At 44.4% G+C, this 21213-nt stretch overlaps 1 pseudogene; it reads right to left on the bottom strand.

Moving 5' to 3' along the window:
* Positions 1-1108: 1108 nt before the first annotated feature.
* On the bottom strand, positions 1109-12662 carry LOC117559433 (annotated as a pseudogene).
* Positions 12663-21213: the final 8551 nt, after the last annotated feature.

Genomic DNA, 21213 nt, shown 5'->3' on the forward strand with positions numbered 1-21213 from the left:
GACACACAGCTGGGAGACCAAGGGGACACTAAAGAGTGACACACCCAGCTGGAGACGAAGGGGGACACTAAAGAGTGACGCACACAGCTGGGAGACCAGGGGACACTAAAGAGTGACGCACACAGCTGGGAGACCAGGGGGCACTAAAGAGTGACCGCATACAGCTGGGAGACCAGGGGACAACTAAAGAGTGACGCGCACAGCTGGGAGACCAGGGGGACACTAAAGAGTGACACACACAGCTGGAGACCAGGGGACACTAAAGAGTGACACACACAGCTGGGAGACCAGGGGACACTAAAGAGTGACGCATACAGCTGGGAGACCAGGGGACACTAAAGAGTGACGCGCACAGCTGGGAGACCAGGGGACACTAAAGAGTGACACACACAGCTGGAGACCAGGGGACACTAAAGAGTGACACACACAGCTTGGGAGACCAGGGGTTACTAAAGAGTGACGCACAACAGCTGGGAGACCAGGGGAACTAAAGAGTGACGCACACAGCTGGGAGACCAGGGGACACTAAAGAGTGACGCACACAGCTGGGAGACCAGGGGGCACTAAAGAGTGACGCACACAGCTGGGAGACCAGGGGGCACTAAAGAGTGACGCACACAGCTTGGGAGACCAGGGGACACTAAGAGGTGACGCACACAGATGGGAGACCAGGGGAAATAAAGAGTGACGCATACAGCTGGGAGACCAGGGGACACTAAAGAGTGACGCGCACAGCTGGGAGACCAGGGACACTAAAGAGTGACACACACAGCTGGAGACCAGGGGACACTAAAGAGTGACTCACACAGCTGGGAGACCAAGGGGACACTAAAGAGTGACACACCACAGCTGGGAGACCCGGGGACACTAAAGAGTGACGCATACAGCTGGGAGACCAGGGGACACTAAAGAGGTGACGCGCACAGTTGGGAGACCAGGGGACACTAAAGAGTGACACACACAGCTGGAGACCAGGGGACACTAAAGAGTGACACACACAGCTGGAGACCAGGGGACACTAAAGAGTGACACACACAGCTGAGACCAGGGGGACACTAAAGATGTGACGTCACACAGCTGGGAGACCGGGGACACTAAAGAGTGACGCACACAGCTGGGAGACCAGGGGACACTAAAGAGTGACGCACACAGCTGGGAGACCAGGGGACACTAAAATACAACAATAGCTGACATTTCAACCGTATAGACTTCCTTTATTCATTGATCCTGAACAGACTGAACTATCTGGCAGCAGGGAGGAAGTCTCTGGAACAGGAGGAGACTCTTCCTCCTACAGAGGAACCAGAGACACTGAGGAACCTAACCAGAACCAGAACCCAGCATAAAGAGGTTCAGTGAATGTGGTTCTGAAGGTGTGGAGGTGGATCAGTGTGTCAGAGGAGACTCTGTAGAAGGAGAGAGAGCCAGCAGGATGATCCAGATACACTGCTACTCTATCAGAGGAGGAGGAGGAGGAGGAGGAGGAGGAGGAGGAGGAGGAGGAGGAGGAGGAGGTGTGTGTTTCTCTGTTATTGTGCCAGACAGAGTAAAGACCATCAGAGCATCTCAGTCTCCAGGACTGATCATTCCCTCCAAACACACAGTCCTCTCCGTTTCCTCTCCTCTTGATTCCTCTGTAAGTCACTGATATATGAACCTCTCCTCTCCTCTCGACCTCCCAGTAACAGCGACCAGTCAGAGCTTCTCTACACATCAGCTGAGGCCAGTAATCAAACCTCTCTGGATGATCAGGATATGGCTGCTTCTCTCTCACAGATGTCACCGTCCTGTTGTCCTCAGACAGTTTGAGGTTCCTGTGAGCTGTGTTTGTGTCGAGTGAGAGTTCACAGGAATCTGAGGAGAGGAACAGCAGCAGTTATTAATCTATCATCTGTTCATTTATTGACACTTTGATGATGAAGATTACATTTGAAGATGGAGGCTGCTTTGTTTTCATGAATCAAATTAAACCACACTCACACTTCCTCAGACCGGGTCTCAGCCATCGGACTCCAGCAGGCTTTATCCTGAAAGAGGGGGGGGGGGGGGTCAGAGCAGCATGGAAACATGGACATGACATCACTCTCACACTCAGAGCTTTGTTATTCTCACATGGACCACTTATTATTAACCCTTAAGAGTTCCTTAAAAAAAATACGTATGTGTTCCTTCACAAAAATATGATATATTCTTATTTCTTTCCACTTTAAAGAGTCAATCTTTTAAAACTGCTCCAGCCTGACTTACACATACACATATGAATTACATTTTGGTGATTTTAACCCTTTAAATGCCAGTTTGTTAAAAAAACTCCACAGTTTTTTTATTGAAAATAACTAAAATAATTTCCATAAAATACATTTCAAGGAGTATTTGATTATTATTATTATTATTATTATTATATTATATGATTTTCACTAGGCCGTCTCCTACCACTAGTAAAAGGTGTTTCTCCCACTAAATGCCTATTACCCTCTTGAGTGCTAAAATGAATAATACAAGATCACTTTGAACCAGAAACACATTTATTCTACAAAGATGAACATTGAATGATGAACACTGTGTCTGGCTGTGAGAGTCCAGCTCAGGTCGAGCAGGGGCTGCAAATGGACAGACTGTGGACCTTGCATGTGAAGTTCCCACATTTGCAGCAGGTGCTGCCAACTCTTCTTCTTCTTCTGGCCGTGCAGAGGTGGCACTGCCTCCTGCTCTTCCGTTCCCTGATGAGAGAGGGGCCTGCAGCAGCACCCTGCAGGTCTGAGTCTATTCCTGCTGATGAGCCAACATGAGCAGCTCCACGTACGCCTGCAGTTCCTCTGTGTCCACATCTCGCCAGTCTCCCATGCATGTTTGTCATGGCCTCAATATGCTTCAGGATGTCATCCGTCAGCAGCAGTGCAAAGCTGGACCTCGGGTCACTGATTCAGGCGGCAGCATAGCGTGTAGGTCCCAGGATCAAACCTGTGGCTGCTGGGACGTAGTGGTGCGTCTCAGTGTTTGTGGGAGACCAAAACATTTTTACGCCGCTTCATCCATCTCCCCTCCGCTCTCATCTTCAGATGAGTCTTGAGATGAGTCTGAGTTGGACTCTAGAAACAGGACTCTGGTCTGTTTCTACCTCTGAGGCCTCCTCCGTGTCAGCCTCAGAGTCCTCGGAGGAGGATGAGGAGCCATCCTCACAATCAGAGTGCATGATAATCTCCAGAGCCTCCTGTGTGCTGTAATGCCTTGCCATCTCCAAAATGACTGCTCCCGCACTAATACTAATACTTCTAACCATGGCAGCACCTGCATAAACAACCTGAGCGAGAACCAAAACAAAGTCCAATCTTGTTTTGGTTCTCGCAACTCATTGATTTTGTTGTTGAATTAGATTATAAGTGGCCTTCAAAGATACATGTCTTTTGAAGTCACACACACACACACACACACACACACACACACACACACACACACACACACACACACACACACACACACACACACACACACACACACACACACACACACACACACACACACACACACACACACACACACACACACACACACACACACACACACTCACACACACACTCACACACACATCATTTCAGTAGCAAGGCACCCTTGCAGAAAACAGTCAAAAGTGCTGCATGCTTCAAAGGGTTAAAATGATCGCCATCTTGTACACAAATGTAAACATTTTAAATTGAAAGCTAGTTGTCCAAAATGAAATCTTAACATAAAGGAATTCATTTGTTTATGATCAGATAAATGTGGGGTCAAAAAAAGCCTTTTCAATGAGGCATTTTCTGCCGGTAGGAACAAGTGTGTCGGTTTTTGTGTAGTTTAGCCATTTTAGGCTAATTTAAAGAACTAAGACAACAATTAAAAATACAACAACAAAAAAATGTTTCAACAAGTTTGAGCTGTATTCATTCAACACAGCGAAAATGGCTTGAAAATAAAAACCTGAATGGCTGAAAAATGTACCTATGAACTCTTAAGGGTTAATCAGCGCTAATATACCTTTAGATCAGTGGAGCTTCTTCTTTTAGACAATTGCTACAGCTCATTATTTTCCCTAATGTATGTGTCTGATTGTGATATATGAACAGAATGGCTTCAGTATCCTGTGATTTGTGTGTTGGAGTACATTTTATTTTTCTTATTATATATAATATAATCTTTATACCTGAGAGTGTCCAGTCTCCAGAGAGGATCCTCCAGTCCAGCAGACAGCAGCTTCTCTCCTGAGTCTCCTGGATGATTGTAGCTCAGGTCCAGCTCTCTCAGATGGGAGGGGTTGGATCTCAGAGCTGAAGCCAGAGAAACACAGCCTCCCTCTGAGACCAGACAGCCTGACAGCCTGAACACACACAGAACAACATGTCACATAATCTGAGGCCACTGTGAGGACTGCAGGGTTAGTGAAATACTGTATGTACTTAATACCGTTGGCTTATGTGAGGTGACTTTCTGATTTCTCTCTGATAGTTCAAGATCCAACAAGAGTGAGAAATTAACTTCATGAAATATATTCATTGAAAAATGTTGGAACAAAATGAATTTGACTAGAAGGAAATCATTGAATTCATTTATTAATCTAAATATAGATTAATATGGCCTTCAATTAAACAGACTGAATCCTGACCTGAGAGTCTCCAGAGTACAGTGTGGACTCTCCAGTCCAGCAGACAGCAGCTTCACTCCTGAATCCTGCAGGTCGTTGTTACTCAGGTCCAGCTCTCTCAGACTAGAGGACTGGGAGCTGAGGACTGAGGACAGAGCTTCACAGCTTCTCTCTGACAGGTCACAGACACTCAGTCTGATGAAGAAAACAATCAATAAGAGGAAATCTGCACTTATTGTTCCAAAAATCAGTCAACAATATATAAATATAGGACAGAACAGGATGAACCAAGGTCCATCCCAATTATAAGATCATTGTCTGATCAGATTTTTTTAACTGACTGTGATCATTTTTGCACAGTTTTTGGATTTAAAATCTCATTTTTAAAATGTGGCAAAACTTAAAAAGGTGAAAACAAAAGTGTGAAAGTAAAGTCCAGTCATCAAAAACAGGGCAAATGTAGTGTTAAATATGTCCTTCTAATTATCTAAAAGCTGACTAGACAACTTAAAAAAAAAATGTGGGTAGAAGGAAATTAAGAATAATTCATTAGTATGAATAATAATTCAAAAGGCCAACAGTTGAAGATGTTGATGAATCCTGACCTGAGAGTCTCCAGAGTACAGTGTGGACTCTCCAGTCCAGCAGACAGCAGCTTCACTCCTGAATCCTGCAGGTCGTTGTTACTCAGGTCCAGCTCTCTCAGACTAGAGGACTGGGAGCTGAGGACTGAGGACAGAGCTTCACAGCTTCTCCCTGACAGGTTACAACCACTCAGTCTGATAAAGGAAAGACACATAATATGTTAAAAATAATGAACAGAATATTCAAGTTGTGATATATGAATGTTTCTGGACTCACAGAGCCTTCCTGGAGGCTTTGACCACTGGCAGCAGCCTCAGAAGAGCCTCCTCTGAAGCAGAGTATTTCTTCAGGTCAAACACGTCCAGATCTTCTTCTGATGACAGTAAGATGAAGACCAGAGCTGACCACTGAGCAGGAGACAGATTATCTGTGGAGAGACTTCCTGAACTCAGGGACTGTTGGATCTGCTCCACTAGAGAACGATCATTCAGTTCATTCAGACAGTGGAACAGGTTGATGCTTCTCTCTGGAGACAGATCCTCATCCATCTTCTTCTTCATGTACTGGACTGTTTCCTTGTTGGTCTTTGAGCTACTTCCTGTTTCTGTCAGCAGACCACGTAGGAGTTTCTGATTGGTCTCCAGTGAAAGACCCAGGAGGAAGCGGAGGAACAAGTCCAGGTGTCCGTTTGGACTCTGTAAGGCCTGGTCCACAGCACTCTGGTAGAGGTGTGTTAGTTTAGGTTTGGGTCTGAAGACTTTAGGCCGCCTGAAGGTTGTTGGTTCTTCTGCCAGCAGGTTGATACGAGAGTTGATATATTTTCGATGGACATGAAGAGCAGCCAGAAACTCCTGAACGCTCAGATGGACGAAGCAGAACACCTTGTCCTGGTACAGTCCTCTCTCCTCTCTAAAGACCTGTGTGAACACTCCTGAGTACACTGAGGCTGCTCTGATATCGATGCCACACTCTGTCAGGTCGGACTCATAGAAGATCAGGTTGCCTTTCTGCAGCTGCTCAAAAGCCAGTTTCCCCAGAGCCTCCATCATCTTCCTCCTCTCTGGACTCCAGTGTGGATCCGTCTCAGCTCCTCCATCATACTTGATGATCTTCACTTTGGACTGAACCACCAGGAAGTGGATGTACATCTCAGTCAGGGTCTTGGGCAGCTCTCCTCCCTCTCTGGTTTTCAACACCTCCTCCAGAACTGAAGCAGAGATCCAGCAGAAGACTGGGATGTGGCACATGATGTGGAGGCTTCGTGAGGTCTTGATGTGGGAGATGATGGTGCCGGCCTGCTCCTGATCTCTGAATCTCTTCCTGAAGTACTCCTCCTTCTGTGGGTCATTGAACCCTCGGACCTCTGTCACCATGTCCACACACTCAGGAGGGATCTGATTGGCTGCTGCAGGTCGTGTGGTTATCCAGAGGCGAGCAGAGGGAAGCAGCTTCCCCCTGATGAGGTTTGTCAGCAGCACATCCACTGAGCTGGACTCTGTGACATCAGTCAGGACCTCAGTGTTGAGGAAGTCCAGAGGAAGTCGACACTCATCCAGACCGTCAAAGATGAACACGACCGGGAACTGATCAAACCTGCAGATTCCTGCGTCTCTGGTTTCAGAGAAGAAGTGATGAACAAGTTCCACCAAGCTGTACTTGTTCTCTCTCACCACGTTCAGCTCTCTGAAGGTGAATGGAAATGTGAACTGGATGTCCTGGTTGGCTTTGCCTTCAGCCCAGTCCAGAGTGAACTTCTGTGTTAAGACTGTTTTCCCAATGCCAGCCACTCCCTTTGTCAGCACTGCTCTGATTGGTGCATCTCTTCCAGGTGAGGCTTTAAAGAGGTCTTCTTGTCTGATGGTTGTTTCTGGTCTGTCTGGTTTCCTGGATGCTGTTTCAATCTGTCTGACCTCATGTTCATCATTGACCTCTGCAGACCCCCCCTCTGTGATGTAGAGCTCTGTGTAGATCTGGTTCAGAAGGGTTGGGTTTCCTGCTTTAGCAATGCCCTCAAACACACACTGGAACCTCTTCTGCAGGTTGGACTTAAGTTTACGCTGACACACTCCAGAACGACTTCCTGAATGAACACACAACAAATCAGACCAATACATATTTAAAGCAGATTGATTGGTAACAATACATCCTTAAATAATGAGTATCTCAGTATACTTTGTTCCATCTCTTGAGACTTTAGTCAACATTTATCCAGCTTGTTAAATCTCTATAGAAACCCTCTTACTGCTCTGCAGACGCTCAGCCAGCTCCTCCTGCTTCATGCTCCTCAGGAAGTGCAGAGAGATGTTCAGAAATGCCTCTCTGCTGCTCCTCCTCTGCTCTTCATCCTCACCGTCCAACACCTCCTCATCCTCCTTCTGACTCTCTAAGCATTCTGGGTAATCTGAACTCAGAGCCTTCTGGAACTTCTTCAGCTCGTTCTTCACAAAAGTGATGATGTTGTCCTCCAGCAGCTGGAACAGAATACATGAACAACACAATCAAACTAAAGTCACCAAACATCAGATCCATGTTGGACAGACTGACCATCCACTGATCTACAAAGTGCATCGTGGAGTTGACTGTGAGCAGAACAGATGTAGAGTAGCTGTAGTTCATGTACAGACCATAAATGTGGAGTCCAGCTGAGTCTGATGCTGCTGGGCAGACTGACCTCTGGGAGCCTCTGAGCTCTGCTGGTCCTCTCTGTGAGGAATCATGAAGAGATAACTCACATTATCTCCGTCCATACAGAGACGAACACAAGGTAAAGGTCCTTCAAGTGACTTCCTGTAGCAGCACATTTTACTACGCCTTCTCATCCCAATGAGCTTAATGCTTTACCAGTCAGTTTGCAGGAGGCATCATGGCAGGAGACAAACTGTCACACTGGCCTTCATCATGACCTTAGAGGGTCATCATCAGACGATGTGGGAATCAGCAGGAGAAGAGGTCGATCTGGGGTTTTATTGTAATGTTAGAGAGGGTCGATTGTCACCTGATGGGAAGCGCTGACATCTCTGACTTTAACTTCCTCTGTTGATTCATTGATATAAACTTTGCTCCAGAATGAATACCCATTCACATCACATGCTTATCCCTCATATATTTAAGAGTTGGGATATTTAAGGTGTAGGAAGATACCAAGCTTTTTAATCAAAAATAAAAAGTTGATGAGTTGAATAAAAATTAAAGATGAAATGAAACAAGATTCCAACCTGTGTTCCTATCACAAATTGCTTACATATATATTAATGCTGTCAAAATTATCGCGTTAACGGCAGTAATTCATTTTTTGAATTAATTGCGTTAAAATATTTAACGCATTTAACGCATGTGCAGAATGGCCCGCCCCATACATCCCACCAGTGGCAGCGCCAGGGTATGGCTGGGGTAGGCTACACCCATACCAAGAAATGGCTTTAGCCCCACCATGAAAAATGATGTTAAAGGAAGCAAAATAAAGTCTGCCAACTCGCGGAGTAAATTGCAGAGACAGCAGTTAGTCAGATTGATTTCAGCCACTTGTCTGGAAATACCGAAGACTAGAAACGGTTTTGAAAACTTTTGTCACGTAGTGATCGTCTTCTCAATAGAACATCTTTGATAATGTCTTCTGGCCAATCAGAATCAAGATAACGGCGTGGTGTTGTTGCAGGAAGTCCCGACGGAGAATACTTTTGCTGTAGTACAGGGGTGCACATAACTGGTACGCAGGTTATGTGCGTAATCTGAAATGCGTACCGTCACTTGTGTCACAAAGCGCATTTGCGTACTGACGTACTTGTGAAGCTTTTCCAGAAGGCGGTTAGATCACCGGACGACAGAGTCGGTCTCCGTGTGCACAGACAGGGCTGCTGTTAACGTCGGTCTGGACAACAGAACTGTGCCAAAACTACGCCAACCGGCTGCGGAGGGAGACTCCTCCCCTTCACTGGAGAACTGCGCTAAAACAGCTGATCACAACGTTCACACTCTGTGGTCACGAAGTACTCCACTAGCCCCCCCCCCCCCCCCCCCCCCCCCCCGTCGACTTTCCTGAAGTACTCCCCCGTTGATAGAAATCAACACGTAATGAATTAAGACCCCACGGTTTGATGATTGATAGGTGTGTGGGCTGTCTTTCATTTTGACACTCAGAAAAATGTTATAATAAACATAGATACTGTGTTAAATGGATATATCCGCCTTCTTTCATTTATCTTTCCATTCCCAACAATATACATAAAGAAATGGCATATTTTGGACATAGTTCGAATGGTGATTAATCATGATTAATTAATTTTTAAGTTGTGATTAATCTGATTAAACATTTTAATCGTTTGACAGCCCTAATATATATATATACACACAATATACATGTCCAGCTATGAACTTTAAATCTAAGGAGGTCGGTATTGAAATGCTTCAGAGTTCCTCAAAAGTGGATCAGGTTCTTGTTTGAGCAACAGGAGAAAGGAGTGTTGTACATAAACCCTCAGGTTTGTCTGGGCCTCACACGGGGCACCAATTTATCAGTTTAAATTATTATCATTACATTTTGTATTTATTCAATAAGTCTCAATCAATCATAGTTTATTTATATAGCCCAATATCACACAATTTAAATCTGTCTCAGGGAGCTAATAAAGACATATATGGGACGGGGAGGGGAAGAAGGGAACTGTGAGCTAACTTTGACCTAAAACCACAGTAGAAGGCATCACGAAGGCGGTTAACAACTTGAAGAGCGTTTTTTATATAAACTAAAATATTATAAATATTTGTATTATAATAACTTGCTCTGTTTACATTTGAAATCCTCACCTTTCATCAACAGAGTGTTCACCTTTGAAGTTAATAGGTTTCTCCATAGACCAGTCACTCTTCATGGAGACACAGCTGGGTTCAGGTTCCTCCAGCTTCCTCCTGAAACATGAGAAACAGGAAAGGCTTGTAGCCTGAACACACTCGAGGTTCCTACTCGAGGTTACTATTCTACTGATCTACAGGTGACAGTAACTCACAACAACTATGGCCAAACTGTCCTAAAGCACTTTCACATATATTACATTCCCACACATTCATACGCCGTTGGCCGCGCCATTTTTCAAATATCTATATAAATATATATGAATAAATGTTACTTCATTACCAAAGATTCAAATGAAATAAAACAAAATGGTTGCTCACGCTCTCCCTCTCCCTCCTGATCAATAATTGACCAATTCATTTGATTGGGTAAAACTATTTGAATAAATAATACTTTATGCAATATAGGCATTACTTCTTAGACACATCGACTACATCTACCAGTGTGCCTATCACCATTCAAACATTAAAGAATATTTTGAAAATACAATCCAAAAACAAGCCGACTGAGGAAACACCGTGAAATGTTGGCTCTTTCAAGATATACAATACATTGTGCAATGCTCTCTAAATACTGTACTTTACTCGATCGGTTGTTTCAGTTAACGGCCGAATGGTTTCTCACGTTATCGTAGTCCGTCCCTCAGCTTAAACAAGAAGTCTCTGTTCTTCATTAACAACATGTTTTCTACTGCTGCTGATATAATGAGGTCACATGACGTCCACTTACTCTGTCTTTGAAGGGCGGCCTTTAAAATATAAAGGTTCAGCTATAGACTGATTACTCTTCATGGACACACAGCTGGGTCCAGGTCCAGGTCCAGAACCATGCTGCTGCTCTGGGCTTCAACACACACACACACACACACACACACACACACACACACACACACACACACACACACACACACACACACACACACACACACACACACACACACACACACACACACACACACAGAGCTTTGAGTGTGAATAATGCCTGCTGAGCTCTGGAGAAGAGGACAGTCAGAGGTCTTCATCTCACCTCTGAGCTTTGGTGAGGCGTTCAGGGTCCCCACTCAGAGCGGGTTCAGTGTCCTCACAGGGATTCATAGCAGAGCTTACACCATCACACACACACAACCACCTGCTGGAGAACCACACATTATCTCATCAGGACACAGAGCTCACACACCTCCAAACTAAACACATGAGACAGTTCCCATGTTGTTGGCTCTTTGAGCTGCAGCGTCTCAAAGACCCTCTCAATGCTCGGTGGTCTTCAGGACGGTTTGAAGACTTCAGGAATATCCTTCATGTGGATTATTCTTGGCCTTTCAATGCAGATCTGCAGAATGAGTACTTTTACTTTTGTACTTTAAGTATATTTTGATGTTTAAACTTGTACTTTAGTGAAGTGTTGAATAGAGGACCTGAAACAGATTATTATCACACTGTGGTTTCACTAATGTTTCAGAAACCAAAGATCTGAGTCCTCCTCTGTGAGAAACCAGCTGCAGATCCTCAGAGTGACCACTGGAGGTCCTCCATTTACCTGTTTCCTGTTTAACTCCTCCTCCTCCTCCTCCTCCTCCTCCTCCTCCTCCTCCTCCTCCTCCTCCTCCTCCTCCTCCTCCTCCTCCTCCTCCTCCTCCTCCTCCTCCTCCTCCTCCTCCTCCTCCTCCTCCTCCTCCTCCTCCTCCTCCCTCACTAAGGTGAACACTCCTTTAGGTTTGATTTTTGGCACATATTTGAGCTTCCAGACTGAATTGAACACACCTTTTTTTTTTGGTTTGTTGACGTGTTTGGACTTGAGTTTTCTTTTTTTATAGTGAAGACTAAGAAACAAAATGGCTTCTGCTCAGCTGGTGTTTAACACAGAACACCTGAAGAGAAGACTACAACAGAGAAAGAGTCTCTCACAGTTTTATCAGAAACAACAGCCTTAATGTGCTCTGTGAAAAAGAAATAACTTAGAAATATGTTAAAAGTCTGTCAAAAGTAGTGAAACAGTTCCAGTTAAATGACAGTGTATAGACTACACTACAGACTATACTACAAGTGCACTTCTTCATTATCAGGACACATGTAACAAGGTGAGAAAACTGCATTAAGACGTTTGAACTTCACTGTTTAGACTTTAGATCAGAGTTCCTGAGGGGGGGTCAGGAGGGCGTGTTGATCGACCAATGAAACGCAGCCAGAGACTCTCAGGTGTTTCAGGAGCAAAGCCAGGTGAGCTCTCTGATGGCTGCTGGGTCCTAGTGCCCGCCCGCTACCTCCCCTCCACATCAGTAGCCCTCCTGACAGACTGACCCCCATCAGCCTGAACTCCTCTTCCTCCTCACAGGGAACACTTTAAACTAACCTGCACTCTCTCTCTGCTCTCACAGCTAGGAGGCCATCTTGTTTCCCAGCTTTAAACAATCACACGTTCATCAACTCAAGCGTTTCTGCGACAAAAACAATCAACAACGTCATGTCAACCAATCACTGCTCTACTTACTGAACTGTTAGCCGTGAGCTTCATCAGTAGCAGCCTCGTCTGAGCTTCATCAACTTCAGCGTCCATCAGACGAAGTGAAGTGAAGGCGCTTCCTATCCTGAGTGTGTGTGTGTGTGTGTGTGTGTGTGTGTGTGTGTGTGTGTGTGTGTGTGTGTGTGTCCTCACCTCACTGACAGTATGCAGTCCGACTGGTTGGATTGAGTCTCACTCTGCGTTCACAGGATCAAATGTGTTTGTGATCAGAAGAGATAATACCATTCTTGACGGTGTCATGTTATCTGTACGTAAACAGGAGGGATGCTGCTACACGCTGTAACGCAACACACACACCGAGCTTTGAGTGTGAATAATGTGTTTACCATGAATTGCATGGCAGTAAAAAGGCAAGGAAAGCAGCAGAGACTAAAGGCCCTGACACACCAAGCAGTCACCAGAGAACTCGCTGACGCCGACTGTTGCGTCGGCGTGTTCTCCTGCGTCTTGGCCATGTGTCGCGCTGGAACACACCGCAAAGACTTCAGCCGAGCACGCACAAACTGCGCATACGTTAGCGGCAATAACTCTCCTTACCAGCAGGCGGCGGTAGTGTGTGTTCGTCATTCAAAAGAGGCAACAACCGGAAGACAGAGCAGAAGAACAGACGAGGTGATAGAAACAAACAACAAATAGCGTGTGCGTTCCATGTTCACTCTCGTCCATCGAAAACATGTTTGGTGCGGCACTGGAGCTATCAGCCATTGGAGTGTTTGTTGCTTGTGGAAGACATTCTCAAGCAACCGTTTCGCTTCTCATGCACTGATTCGCTAGCTGAACAGCCAATCAGAATGATTTCTTTGTCCGACTGCCTGTGGCCGACGCACGGCCATGAAAGGCCAGATAAGGCGTGTTACGGCCGACGGTGTGCGACACACCAAATTGAGTTTGGGCGACAGGGCACGCTTCGCCGTCCGACTAACGAAAACAGCCGATTTCGGCCTGGTGTGTCCGGGCCTTAAGACACATGTGGTGTGTATCGCACAATAAACAGAGGGGAATCCCAGCGGCTTTCTCTTTGCACACATTGGTTCTTACTTTAAAGACAGGTTATTCCAACATAATAATAACACATTTTTAAAAACATTTTATTTAGCCTTTATTTATACAGATACAATCTCATTGAGACACAGGGTCTCATTCTCAAGAGACACCTGATCAGTTGAGGATTATAAAGCTGGACAACTGTCTCTGTTGTTGGAAACTTCCCTAAAATGTTTTATGGGCTTATTTTAACAATGTGGTCACATGACTCCTTCTGATGTCACTGCAGATCTGCTGTAAGCTAGCTAGCTAACGTAGCTAACCTAGTCATTTCAGATATTCTGACAAAAACTTACAGTTATGAGACGACTAACTCTGAGACAGAGACAGTCACCAAGCTGTCCCAGCTGTGTGCGTCACTCTTTACTGTCCCCTGGTCTCCCAGCTGTGTGCGTCACTCTTTAGTGTCCCCTGGTCTCTCAGCTGTGTTCGTCACTCTTTAGTGTCCCCTGGTCTCCAGCTGTGTGCGTCACTCTTTACTGTCCCCTGGTCTCCAGCTGTGTGCGTCACTCTTTAGTGTCCCACGGTCTCCCAGCTGTATGTGTCACTCTTTAGTGTCCCCTGGTCTCCCAGCTGTGTGCGTCACTCTTTAGTGTCCCCTGGTCTCCCAGCTGTGTGCGTCACTCTTTAGTGTCCCCCGGTCTCCCAGCTGTGTGTGTCACTCTTTAGTGTCCCCTGGTCTCCCAGCTGTGTGTGTCACTCTTTAGTGTCCCCTGGTCTCCCAGCTGTGTGCATCACTCTTTAGTGTCCCCTGGTCTCCAGCTGTGTGCGTCACTCTTTAGTGTCCCCTGGTCTCCGTTGTGTTTTGAGCTTCTTCAGCGTTTTGTATTTGCAGCGTTTGGTTTCTACAGCTTTTAATAAACGCTGCGCATGTCTCCTCAAGTTGCTGATTGTTTTCTAAATGCTGAACATTTGTGTTTTAATATCTGTATATTGTCTGGAACTGTAGCACGTTACTCCTGACGGAAGAGTTTTGGATCGTTGTAGCGCGTTGACACCATATATTTGACAGATGCATGAAAATCGGATTCCTTTGAAGGGTGCTTTATCCAAATATCTCTCTGTCCCGTTAGTATAATGTTGCTCTACACTAAGGCAGAAGTGGCATGTACTTGTGATGGATAGCACAATCTGTTTTTCAACAGAGAGAAAAATGAGGGCTCTCCTGTGAGGGAAACGTTTGAATCAAACCGCTGACATTGTTTTGGAAAAATGCCAAGAATAATTGGATTGTAATGGGGTTGTGAAGCACCTCTTTTCTGTCTCTGCAGCCTATTAAAAGAAGACCGAGGCAGTTCACTCAGCCCACACACACACCAACGCTGCTCTCAACCCGCCGGGATTTCATCTGTTTTTGAGTTCCTCCATGTGAGAAAAATGTAATTTGAACCGCGGCACCAAGGAACAACTTCTGCGACACCTGAAGATGAAAATATGTGTCCCTCCAAATCCACATCTACAAGCAGAGTGTGTGGGAACAGGTCGGAGATACAAGTTTCTCTGCATCTCAGAAATCTGCTGCAGGCCTCCCTGAACTTTGAAGACTACCCATAATGCATTATTGTCCAATATTCTATTAAATCTCAATCTGTATCAGTGCCTTCAGAAAACAGAAGAAACCAAGATATTTAGGGTCAAAAACGTGTCCTCTGCTCAGAGATTTTAGAGTATGTAGTGTCTCTACTTTAAAGAGTCCTCTCCTGCTGATGTTCAGGTGTATATCAGTATGTAGTGTCTCTACTTTAAAGAGTCCTCTCCTGCTGATGTTCAGGTGTATATCAGTATGTAGTGTCTCTACTTTAAAGAGTTCTCTCCTGCTGATGTTCAGGTGTATATCAGTATGTAGTGTCTCTACTTTAAAGAGTCCTCTCCTGCTGATGTCCAGGTGTATATCAGTATGTAGTGTCTCTACTTTAAAGAGTCCTCTTCTGCTGATGTTCAGGTGTATATCAGTATGTAGTGTCTCTACTTTAAAGAGTCCTCTTCTGTTGATGTTCAGGTGTATATCAGTATGTAGTGTCTCTACTTTAAAGAGTCATCTCCTGCTGATGTTCAGGTGTATATCAGTGTGTAGTGTCTCTACTTTAAAGAGTCCTCTCCTGCTGATGTTCAGGTGTATATCAGTATGTAGTGTCTCTACTTTAAAGAGTCCTCTCCTGCTGATGTTCAGGTGTATATCAGTATGTAGTGTCTCTACTTTAAAGAGTCCTCTCCTGCTGATGTTCAGGTGTATATCAGTATGTAGTGTCTCTACTTTAAAGAGTCCTCTCCTGCTGATGTTCAGGTGTATATCAGTATGTAGTGTCTCTACTTTAAAGAGTCCTCTCCTGCTGATGTTCAGGTGTATATCAGTATGTAGTGTCTCTACTTTAAAGAGTCCTCTCCTGCTGATGTTCAGGTGTATATCAGTATGTAGTGTCTCTACTTTAAAGAGTCCTCTCCTGCTGATGTTCAGGTGTATATCAGTATGTAGTTTCTCTACTTTAAAGAGTCCTCTCCTGCTGATGATCAGGTGTATATCAGTATGTAGTGTCTCTACTTTAAAGAGTCCTCTCCTGCTGATGTTCAGGTGTATATCAGTATGTAGTGTCTCTACTTTAAAGAGTCCTCTCCTGCTGATGTTCAGGTGTATATCAGTATGTAGTGTCTCTACTTTAAAGAGTCCTCTTCTGCTGATGTTCAGGGCCTCTTTAAAACAACATTTAGAAAGTGAAGTCATCTGGAAAGTAAGGACATTTTTGAAAGTTGAGGATCAAACCAGCGACCTTCTCCATCATGAGCCGCTCCATTACCCAGAATCCTCCTCTGTCCTCTTAATCCTGTTCAAACATTCAATATCTTCAATCTTATATTGAAGTTAAACATTATCTGCAAGGATTTAGAGAGAGGTCATCTGATAATAAGTCCTGAGTGAAGCAGCGCTAAGGCAGACTTTAAGGGGGTCATTATTTCCTCACCTTCCAAAGTGTCTTTAGTTTCAGAAACATGTCTTATCTTAACCTCAACATGAGCCTCTGTGAGAATTGGTGTGAATGCTGACTCGTATATGTAAAACCATACGATATGATAATACTTTAATGGTCAGATCAAGACTGAAATGTGACTTGCATCACAGCAGCTCCATGTGTAACATCAACAGACAGATATCAAGACACAACACATGAGAAACAAACACACATTGAACATAACAGCAGGATCAGTGAGAGGAAACATTCAGGTCTGTGTTTACTGAGAGGATTGGCTGGAGCACAACGGAAAGCTAAAAGTGCTTCGAGAGGTCACAAAAAAGCACTTTATAAAGTGTCTGAAATGCTTTCAAATGTGACAAACTTTCCAGAATTGACTTCCTGTTTTTCAGCACTGACCTCCAGGTAGAGCAACTTCAAAAAATATATGTGACACTTTAAATTACCGCTCTGTGTCTGTGGGAAGAAGTCCAATTCAGACTCAGAAAGAGCCGCTGTCATTTGTCATTCCCCCCCCCCCCCCACTCAGAGCTCGTCCCCGAAAAGCCTCAACATCACTCCATCCAATATTCAACAGGAGTGCTCAAATGTGTGTGTGTGTGTGTGTGTGTGTGTGTGTGTGTGTGTGTGTGTGTGTGTGTGTGTGTGTGTGTGTGTGTGTGTGTGTGTGTGTGTTCTGGAGCTTTTTAGTCCCACGTGAAATGCAATGGGTTCAGACATTCTGGAAAGAGGTTAAATTACATAATTGGTGAGACAGTGAACTTCTCTACTGCATCAAGCATTTTAGGCCTTTAGATAAACCACCAAATATATATATTTTTTTTATTTAGCCTTTATTTATACAGGTGAACAATCTGATTGAGACACAAGGTCTCACCACTGATCAGGTCAAGAGAGGTCTCACCACTGATCAGGTCAAGAGACCTGATCAGTGGTAACAATACCACCCAAAGTTATAGACAGACAGGACACTAAACACAGAGGCAACAATCAAATAAAACATCGTACAAAGTAGTCATTGATAATTCAAATGGTCAGATATTGCAGGTGCAAACACCCACAGATGAATTCTCCAGCTTTTTTAAAATTAGTTTAAATTCTGTGATGGGTATCAAACTGGTCAGCTTAAAGAGCCTGTGACACGAGTTTCCCCCATCATCCAAACCCATCAATTTGAGTAAATATTGTCCCCTTGAAACCCGTTACTGAACTGATTTTGGATATTTGTACTTTGATAACCATTAATCTGCCCTTCAATGTTGACCATTTTCTGGATCTTCTCGGGGATTCTTCAAATCCCGCCAAATTACGTGTGACGTCATTGCGGGCACAACGCTCCAGCTGCACGGTTCAGGATCCCAGCATCTGCATGTAAACGCACGATGGCGCACACAGCAGCAAGCTCAGTTTAATGTTGAACGTGTCTGAGAGCTCATATGAGGCTGAAGGATCGCTTTATGTTGTATCTGTTAGAAGTTTAGGAATTAGGTGCGTCAATATGGGCGATCATACGGTCATGTAGCCAGTGGTGGAATGGGACTAAAATCATCCCGGGACTCTCGACCGGCCCACTTCGGTACCGCTAGTAAGTTGTCAACGGGGGGAGTGGGGGATGTCAGGGGCGGCGGGTGCTGTAGATAGTAAATGTAAATATGTAAATATTTGTGTCAGTGCATCCTGGTAAAATACAAATATAATGCAATGTGTGTGTCTTTGACGTTAGCGCTGCCAGCCACCTGTGCCCTGTACTACGAAGCCAGTTCAACAGACCCTGGATATGTTTGAGTAACAAACTAACAACAACAAACTAACAAACGAGATCTCGCTAAGCGGTCCTACGACGCTGGTTAACAACTCGGGAAATCAAGCCAGGGTTTCTCTCACCAGCTGAGAGCGCGTTCACGTCTAAGACACGAGTGGATCTGACTTTAATTACATTTGACTCGAGTGTTTCGTCAACATAATGTGTTGCTAAAAATAATACTTCTGCATACAGTATGTGACACTGTAAATGTTGCACGGCCAGACACGGCAGATAAGGAAATATATGATATATAATGATATTATATGATCGATGATCTGATTGATGATGTAATATGCGACACGTCGGCGTCTTCTCTGCATAGGCCTACGGCAGTTTAAACTGTATTTCCTTTATCCTGTAATATGACTTGAGAGATTTAAACTCCGCACACTGAGCTCTGATTGGTCAGCAGGCGGTGCTTTCACTGAGTTGATCTCTTCTCTATAGACGCCGGAGGCCGGCAGCGTCAGGTAAAACAAGTTATTTAGCCTTCCCAAACCTGAGCCTCACGCGCCGCCTATGGGGGATGTGCTAGTGACTTATCCGACCGGCCCACTTCGGTACCGGCCCATCGGGATTCGTCCCGATGGGCAGTCCGCGACTGCACCCACCCGCTGCGGGGAAACGGTGGACCTAGCGTCCCGATCGGAGTGGGAATAATAATAATAATAATCCGTGCATTTTATCCATTAATTTCCCCAACATTGTGGTGAAAAAAACACACGTTTAATCCATGTTGGTGTACAACTACAAAAAGCATCGGTTTGTTTTCTCATCAGGAAATTCAGACCGGCACAAACAAACGATTTTTAATCATCATCCTCACGATCATTTAATGTATCATATGTTCGCCGAATTGACATGAAAGCACTAATACATGTAGTTTCATCCACTTGAGTTTACAACTACAAAAGTAATCGCTTTGTTTTTATATCACATCCTACGGGAGGAAATTCAGCAGCTCTCACTACCGATTTGTAATCCTAATGTAATCATCATCTTCACCACGATCATTAATGTTTGTGTTCGCCGAATTGACATGAAAGCACTGACAAATATGAATACACTGTAGTCAACTTCATTAAAACGTTATTAACGTGCATAAACTCAGTAATTCACCATTTCTACGCATGACAACACACTTTGTCCGTGTTTGGCTCTCTCGCCGCACAGTGAAGCATTCCCGCATTGACGTCACTTCCGGCTTGCCCCAAAACTTCAAAATGAGGCGAAGGAATTTCCCCGCGATGTTCGAAATTATTGATATTTAACGGAACGGTATCGCTTTTTCTTTTTTAAACTGACGGTTCGAGATGACTAGTAGCCCAATATTTCATTGCACAACAGTTGTTGGGATGGTGTCACAGGCTCTTTAAGTTCCTGCTGTAAATATAACTCAGAATGAGTTCTCATGAAAATCCTCCTCCTCTTATAGAGGGGAGTGAGTAACAATGTAGGACAATTAAAGCTCCTTTGACTTCTAAGGGACTCAGGGTCGGCTCTAGAACAAATCAAATGGGGGGGCAATCATTTACCAAGGGGGGGCACACACTGCCGTCAACAACCAACACACAAACACCAACGCAACTTCAATTTAAAAAAACATGCTGTAAAGTCTATTGTCTTTCACACACATTGCAGGGGTGTAGTGCTATTGTATAGCGCACCTATGACCTGTGCATACATGCACGGTTGTGGCATGACCACCAAAACAGAAACATATGGACATAGGCCACCATATGAAAAGTGTGCAAATGTATTTAGTATCCTATCCATGTGAACATGTTTTAGGTGGGGGGTGGACCTAACCTCCTCTAGGAGGGTCTGGGGGCATGCTCCCCCGGGAAGATTATTTTTAAAATATTGAAGTTAAAAGCATTAATCTGGTGCACTTTGAGAGCAAAATGAAGAGATCTATGGATACATCTCTCAACATCCATATGAAACACAACTGTAAACAGATTTACTTTTTCTTTATGGATATTTTACTAATCACTCCCCTTTTAAATGGTATTCTTGTGTTATTGTCCTATAGTATTTCATACCCGTTTTTCATGTATTCTCTTATTCTTTAATAACTATAATGATCATATAAAGGTAGCCTATTCCTCGCAAATACTTGTTTACATAAATGGTGACCAAACCGTTTGAGACCCACTGAGATAACTTACACTAAAGTGAACTATCTAAACACTGAGAGTCCTTACCTCACTGAGCTGACGTTATAAGATCCTCTCAGTCTGACAGGAGAGGACTGTCCTCCACCTTGGTGTAGAAACAGCCCTTTATATCCGTTAGCATAGCTAGCTAACCAGATGCTAACAACAATATTCCACGTTACCGCTCGCGCACTCACAAAATGCGCTCGTGCCACACAGAGAGCCGAGCTTGAATGAAACACAGAGACCCATGTACTTGTACTGTACTGTATATCATATTATTTTCGATGGCTTTACTGTATAATCAGTGTAACAGATGGACAGATCGCCACCGGGCTTTCATCTAAACACACAGCCACGTAATGATAACAAAACAAAAGTCGGGGTCATTGGTCAAGCAACACACCAATCAGAGAGCAGCAGTGAGCACACCTCACGCTGTGTTTCATATAAAGAATAAATAAAGAATACAAATGTGTATTCTTTATTTCTGATGTATTTCACACAAAAAACTTTTGGTGGAAACGTTTTAACTTATATGATTATTTTTTTTAAACGGCAAATTGGCAATAAGGCTCTTTGGGGGGGCACAGTGACTCATTTGGGGGGGCATGGCCCGCGAATGACCCCCCATGACGCCGACCCTGAAGGGACTTCAGCACTACACATTT

Source organism: Gymnodraco acuticeps, unplaced genomic scaffold (genome assembly GCF_902827175.1).
Source record: "Gymnodraco acuticeps unplaced genomic scaffold, fGymAcu1.1, whole genome shotgun sequence".
Classification (NCBI taxonomy): Eukaryota; Metazoa; Chordata; class Actinopteri; order Perciformes; family Bathydraconidae; genus Gymnodraco; species Gymnodraco acuticeps.